Source organism: Leucoraja erinacea, chromosome 12 (assembly GCF_028641065.1).
Source record: "Leucoraja erinacea ecotype New England chromosome 12, Leri_hhj_1, whole genome shotgun sequence".
NCBI lineage: Eukaryota > Metazoa > Chordata > Chondrichthyes > Rajiformes > Rajidae > Leucoraja > Leucoraja erinaceus.
In genome coordinates this window covers 8,800,093-8,807,922 of record NC_073388.1, presented here as the reverse complement: position 1 = coordinate 8,807,922, position 7,830 = coordinate 8,800,093, and the positions used below count along the sequence as shown (strand labels likewise).

The following is a 7,830-nucleotide window of genomic DNA, read 5'->3' as shown; positions in this document are numbered from 1 at the left end:
GAATTTTTTCTGCCTCCACCTCTTTTCCCTTTCCCACCTTAATCAGCACCCCTTTACCCCACCAATTACAATCAATCTGAAGAGGGGTCCAGACCTAAGCATCACCTATTAAAGTCCTCCAGAGATGCTGCCTGATCTGTGGAGATTCTCCAGCAGTTTGGGTTAGTTGTTTTGTTGTCAATTGCAGATCAGCAATAGACACGAGCCAATGCTATTAATTAGTAATCTGTAAATGTTATAGAACAGTAGAGTACTGAAACAAGCTCTTCAACCCACAATATCAGTGCAACCCTCAATATCATGGTGTCAAGAAAAACTAATCTGCCTGCACTCAATCCATATCCCTCCTTTCCCTACATATCCATGTGCCTATCGAAAAACCTCTTAAAGGCCACAATTGTATCTGCCTCCACCACCAACCCTGGCAGCACATAATTATGGGCCAACCCAGGTAGCACAATAAAACATCCTACTTCAATAATTGTGATCATCAATGTCATCTTCAAATACACAATTATTAATACACACTTCATATACACACAAATATCGCAGTTATCAAAATGCTAGTAAATGCACAATTCAATCGTTTGATCAGAATATGAAGAATTAAGATTATTAACCATCTGTAAGAATTAATGAGCATGCTATTTAAAAAATGCCCAGAGGCATCTTTTGTTGTGATTGAACAAAAAAAACAGATGGTGCAAAATGGCAGTTAAAAACTAACATCCAAATTCTTTCCTTTCTGTCGAATGGCCCTCATTCTTTTTGCAAATTTACCTAATTGAATATTTTCAGCATTTGCTTTTCTGATCATCAATTATGAGTTTCTTTCCCCAAATGGAAAATGCAAACCAATCAATATAATCAAAACAACTTAATTCACCTTGCACCATACAGGTTAGTATGTCACAATTATTGATTCCTTAAAAAATATCAATTTAAAATTAATGAAGAAGATGTTTAAAAAATTGAAATTAACATTTATATCTAATGTTGGGAATATGCTAATGGAGGAAGATGATACTTCCAGCTTGTTCAAACAATCCAAAATATTTTGCAGGACAAAATGGAAATATGAAATTGGAGCAGGAAAAGGCAAAATGCACATTCAAATCTGTCCTGTTCCATAATTATAAGTTCTCAGCAGAATTAGGCCAATCGGCCCATCAAGTCTACTCCGCCATTCAATCACAGCCTTAAATTTTCGAAATAGTGCAATGAAATCTTTTACATTTATTGTGTGAAGTTCTGGTCGCCCCATTCCAAAAAACATGTGGAAGTTTTGGAGATGGTGCAGAAGAGGTTTACCAGAATGCTGCCTGGTTAAGAAGGTATTAGCTGTAAGCTGATTCATAGAGTCTTACATTGTGGAAACAGTCCCTTCGACCAACTTGCCCACACCGGCCAACATGTCCCACCTACCCGCGTTTGGCCCGTATCCCTCCAAACCTAACCTAAACCTGTCTTATGCAAGACAGAGGTAGGACAAACTTGGATCGTTTTCTCTGGTGTCAGAGATTGAGGCGAGACCAGATAGACGTTAATAAAATTATGAGAGGCATAGATAAATTAGCCAGTCAGAACCTGTGTCGCAGTTTAAAGTAGATGTACAGTACAAGTTCTTTTTAATACAGAACGTGGTGAATGCCTGGAATGTGCTGACAGGGATGATGGTGGAAACAGATATGGAATTGGCATTGAAGAGACTTTTAGATTGCCGCATGGATGCAGTGAATGGAGGGATATGGATCACGTGCAGGCAGTGGAGATTAATGATTAATGATTAATGGCATCATGTGGGCATGGACTTAGCGTGCCAAAAGTTTTTTTTGTTTAGAGATACAAACTGGCCCTTAGACTGACCGACTCGACCAGCAATCCCCATACACTAGCACTATCCTACACACTAGAACCAATTTACAATTTACAATTCTTACTGAAGCCAATTAACCTACAAACGTGTGTGTACTTGGAACATGGGAGGAACGTAGGCTCAATTCCCACTCCGGAGACTGGAGGTCAAAGCTCCAGACTGACAGTGCCGTCTATCAGAAGAACGATGATACCTGGAGGACCTGGAGAAAATCTACATGGTCACGGGGAGAATGTACAAAATCCGTACAGACAGTACAGAGGATTGAACCCCGGGTCTCTGGCACTGTAATGCCCCCGTCCCACTTAGGAAACCTGAACGGAAACCTCTGGAGACTTTGTGCCCCACCCAAGGTTTCCGTGCAGTTCCCGGAGGTTTTTTTAAAATATTTTATTTTATTAGAAGTACAATCATATGGCACCAAAGTGCCTAATATATATTTTCGTAATACATTTTATGTACAGCTTCTTATTTTTTTTGTTATAATAAAGAAGAATAAGAATAAGAAAAATAAATTAGATAGTAAAGGATAGAAAGACGTGAGATATATAGTGTGTGAAGAAGAAGAAAAAAGAAGAATGAATGAAGAAAGTTGAAGATAAGAAAATAGTAAATAGAGAATAAGACATAAAGAAAAGTTTCCCACTTAGGAAACCTGAATGGAAACCTCTGAAGACTTTGCGCCCAACCCAAGGTTCCTGTGCAGTTCCCAGAGGTTTTTGTCAGTCTCCCTACCTGCTTCCACTACCTGCAACCTCCGGCAACCACCTGCAACCTCCGCAAAGTCTCCAGAGGTTTCCGTACAGGTTTCCTAAGTGGGACAGGGGCATAAAAGGCAGCAACTCTACTGCTGCACCACCGTGCCACCTGCCTCGCAAAAGATCTGTTGCTGTGCCGTACTATTCTATGCTCAACGTTTTACTTGAGAAAGCATTCAGGGACCTAACTGAACATCTCATCGTTCTACTGATACATAGCACTGTCAGTTTGGAGCTTTGACCTCCAGTCTCCGGAGTGGGACTTGAACTTACAACCTTTTTTGTGAGAGGGAAGGGTGCCACAAACTGAGTTAAGCCACATCTGCACAAATAATAACATCGTTGCTGTTTTTCCAGCCAGCCAGCCCGGAAAATTGTCTTCTGGTGTTGTCGTTTGAAACTCTATCCCTGTTTTGCATTAGTTCAGTTAACTGTAAATTTTTTAACCGGTCTTTTGCACTGTGCGGCTTATTTTGTTGGTTCCCAAGACGATTGCTTCAGAATTACCCTTACACCTGAAAAAAAAAGCGTCTCATGGGAGACAGCAAGAGACGATCCTTGTTAAATATCCCAATCTGTAAACCGATCAGAAATATACACTGTTGAGACTAATGCGGGTGTACCCAAGTCAAATAGCTTGCAAGCTATAATATTCCAAACTCTCAAGGTTATATTCGAAACTGTATTTTCTCCTGTATGTTTATAAGAAACCAAAATGGCAAAATGCAATCAATAAATTCTTTAAAAAGGGTATAGTCACATTATGTGGAGAGTTTGCAGCCCAGCAAGTATGTGTGTTAACCAACCAATAAAATAGATAACATTTCAATGGTGAATTCTCATTTTGAGTTGACTTACTGTTTTTTTTCCCACTGCGTGGCGGCAGAAAAGCAAGGTCTGGTCTCTCTTTCTCCGACGAGGGAGGAAAACAAAAGATACTCAACGAGAGAACTCTTCAATAGGCTTTTAGAAGTCTGTGGGTGCCCTCAGAGATGCATTCCCGCAAGGCTAATCTTGAAAGATGTGGAGGTAAAATGGCAGAAATTTGGCAAAACTCCAAATCCCTTCATCATTGCCCTTAAAATCAATTCAGTCCATGCACAAGGTTTGCCGGTTTAAGCCAGAGGAGGTTTGACTCGGGAAATATCCTTAGAGACTGCATTTGCACGTAGAGAGTTTGGGGAATTCCAACTTGTAAGAGAAAGGGAATGTTGACATTATTACCTCACCGGGGACATCCTTAACCGTATGTTCCTACCTGTACCACTGGCTTCCATTCCCCAGGCACGGTGTATTATTGTACATTAGCCTGGCTCAAAGAGCTACCTGACAAGTGTGATGCACCCAGCTCTATTTGTTTACTACTAGTCTAGGTCATAAGAATTTGAAACTTTAACCAAAAATCCATTTATTGAAATGGGGTTACACAAAATTTGTTTCCAGCTCCAACCAAACTAAATCCCAGATTTGTTCGTGCCTCAGATTTTTTTTCCAAAATCAAACATGAAGCATGTAATTAATGCTGCTTCTTTAAAACAAATGCACAGCTTCGTAGATCTGGGAGCAAGAACCTGGGAGCTAAGAGGTAGAATTTAAATGATTCAGATTCAATTTTAATTGTCATTGTCAGTGTACAGTACAGAGACAACGAAATGCATTTAAATGATGGCAATTGAGGCATGCAGCGCACAAACAGTCTTTGGCCCAACTTGCCCATGCCGACCAAGATGCCCGATCAGCACAGGGCTCTTCAGCCAACATTTGGCCCAGGTTTAAATGTCTTTTAAATTGTTCAATGGTTCTTTATTGACACGCTCAGTGAAACTCTTTTGCATAACCCACAAATGCATCGTCGCCATATTTTGGCATTGTTTACAAATGGTGCTATAGTCCCTGCCTCAACTCCCTCCTCTGGCAGCACGCTCCATACACCCACCACCGTCTGTGCAAAAAGGTTGCCTCATCAGGTTCCGGCTAAATCTTGCCCCTCGAACCTTAAAAATCTCGATCTATTCAACTTTACAAAAATAAAACGTTGCCAACAATGTCAGAATTTATACGGGGTTTCATTGAGAAATTCCCAGCCTGCATAGTGAAAAGACAGCCTACACATTTAATTATGATGTATAAACATCACAGCAGAGCTGATTCTATTTTAAATCAGGTTACAAAACCCCCCACAAACCTCAAAAGGCAACGAGGGCCCTCATCTTCATGTAACTCAGCAGATCACCAAGTTGTTGCTGTGTGCATTGAGCTGACCCATGGTTCACGGCCCATTATGACAACAGCATTTACAGCACTCGGGCAATTTCTGCACGACTCAAATACACTCATTGTGAGCATCGTAAAATCCTTTCAGATTTGGGGCAGCACAGCGGCACAGCAGTAGTGGTCGTAAGGAATAAGAGTAGAATTAGGCCATTCAGCCCATCAAGTCTACTCCGCCATTCAATCACGGCTGATCTATCACTCCTAATTTCTCTAATAATAATAATAAACTCAAGGTCCAGGCAAGTGGCAACATTACATAAAAATGCATTGCATATTTAAAAAAATCATAACGAGCATATAAAATCTTAGTATATCACTTATAAAAGCTTCATAAAGTATATATTTAAAAAAAAAAACGCAATACATGAATTAAAATACAGAATAAAAGAATGATCAATGTCGTACAACGGGACAACGATACCAATGTCTCCACAATTGGGATTTGTAGCATGTAGTGCTAAAGCTTATGCTTGAAAGGCCACAATAATTACATTTTTAGAGTCATTTATCCATATATAACTTCAAGTAACCCTTGCTTTCTCTCTCTCTCTCTCTCCATCCCTCCCCCATCCCAGTTCTCTGGCTAATTTTACTGTCCTCCTGATTAACGTTTCTGATTGCATGGCTCGTTGTCAGCTTCCCCTCAGCTAACAATGAAACATACTACATTTCCTTAAACATCGTCTGCTTGGATCTGTCTTAAGAAGGGTTTCGGCCCGAAACGTCGCCTATTTCCATCGCTCCATAGATGCTGCTAGGTTTCTCCAGCTTTGCCTTCTGCTTAGATCTGTTGTTTTCACACCTCTCTCCTGACTCAGTCTGAAGGAGGGTCCCGACCTGAAACATCTCCCATTCCTTCTCTCCAGAGATGCTGCCTGTCCCGCTGAGCTACTCCAGCATTTTGTGTCTATCTTTAGAATACGCACACTTTATGCAGTTGGGGACAAATTAACAATGAATTTGGAGGATTCTCCAAGTTTTTCTGTCAGGAATATTTGGAAAATAAATATTATTTTTCCTTAATGTACGCTGTTAAACTCATTTTTGATACCCATTATAATATTATAATGTGAGAAAGGAAAAAGGGAGCAATTCAGCAGAGGCAGTTCATCAAAATAAATTGCTTCAAAAGACAGCAAGAAAACATCAATATTAATGTTAAGCCTTTTGACATCATTAAATTTCATGAGGTATCGTGGGATGAATCTCCATGGATGGCTCTGTGTCATCTGTTGTGGAAGAGCCGGAAATCTCTGTAAAGGAACATTAATAATAATATTTGCTTAATTTTCAGGAAAAAATTTGCGATTTTCCTGCCAAAGTACTTTTGCTCAATCGGGAGAAATTACTCGTTAGTTCAATCTCCCTTCCCATATCCACTATTCACAGTTTTACAGGGTGACTGCATGTTTTTGGTTTAGTTTAGAGATACAGCATGGCAACAGACCCTTCAGCCCACCGAGTCCGTGCCGACCAGTGATCCCCACATGCTAACGCTATCCTGTACACACACTAGGGCCAATTTACAATGTTACCAAGCCAATTAGCCTACAAGCCTGTACATCTTTCGAGTGTGGGAGGAAACCGGATCACCTGGTGAAAACCCATGCAGGTCACGGGGAGAACGTACAAATTCCGTATGGATAGCGCTTGTAGTCTGGATTGAACCCGGGTCTCTGACTCTGTAAGGCAGTAACTCTACCGCTGCACCACTGTGCCACCCAACAAGTCCTCCTCAATCACTGCAGGGACCTTCTACCAAATAAATAAAGTTAGTTAAATAAAGTACATTGAGAAACATTCAATTAAAGAATTCCAATTAATCCAAACACCACAAAGGAAAACTGCTTTGAAAAGTGGAACTGTGACTTGTTGATGCTCAGTCTGCAGGGAATACATCAGCACAGCTGCTTCTGGTCTCTCATCTTGTTCTTTAGAACATTCCTTCTCGAGAAGCCTGACAGTTATGAAATTTACTCCTTGACATCGACGACTGTTCAAAGCACAATTTGCAAATGCTCAGACAGCTGAGTGACGAATCTTTCACAGATGAGGTCAGCGAGGTGGATGCTTTTCTCGGGCGATGAATATGCAAGCATTCAACTCTCATGAGTGGTCACCCACTTGTGCAATAGCTAACTACCTGAAACTTTTCTCAGAAATATTGGCAAGGCAGCCTTTCACTGTACCTCGGTGCACGTGACAGTAAACTAAAAAAATCAAAAAGTAAACACATGAAGCTGGTGAACAAAACTAGAACTTTTATAACCTGATGGTTACGGCAACATTGCCCCCCCTCATATCACGTATTTTGGAAATTGTATGAGAATATATACTTGGCAGGGGACAGACCATGATCAAAAAGGGGGTTCTCCCAGCACGAGGCTATCCCATTGCACTTTGGGTGTGCTGACGCCTGCCTTGTCTCCAAATGCAGGATATCCGACTGCTAAATTTGTGGTAGTGGGGGACTGCGCTCGTGCTAATCGGGAGGCGCAGTGTTGCAGCAGTAGAGTTGCTGCCTCACAGCCCCAGAGACCCGAGTTCGATCCTGACCACGGGAGCCTGTCTGTATGAAGTTTGCACATTCTCCCCGTGACCCCATGGGTTTTCTCCGGATGCTCCGGTTTCCTCCCACACTCCGAAGAGGTGGAGGTTTGTAGGTTAATTGGCTTAGGTAAAAATTGTAAATTGTCCCTAGTGTGTGTAGGATAGTGTTAGTGTGCGCGGATCACTGGTCGGCACGGACTCGGTGGGCAGAAGGACATCTTTCCACGCTGTACCTCTAAAATTAAAACTAAATATACAATAAATTATATAACTTCAAAATGAGTAAGAGAGCATTATAGATGTATATATTGCAAACATTGGATGTTAAAGATGCTAGAAACACAACAAATTGAGGGCCAAATGCAAATTTAC

At 41.1% G+C, this 7,830-nt stretch overlaps 1 non-coding gene across 1 annotated transcript; it reads left to right on the top strand.

Moving 5' to 3' along the window:
- The first annotated feature begins 7,236 nt into the window (after window positions 1-7,236).
- Window positions 7,237-7,400, top strand: LOC129702444 (U1 spliceosomal RNA). Its single transcript, XR_008724385.1, has one exon. It is a non-coding gene; the product is annotated as a U1 spliceosomal RNA (small nuclear RNA).
- Window positions 7,401-7,830: the final 430 nt, after the last annotated feature.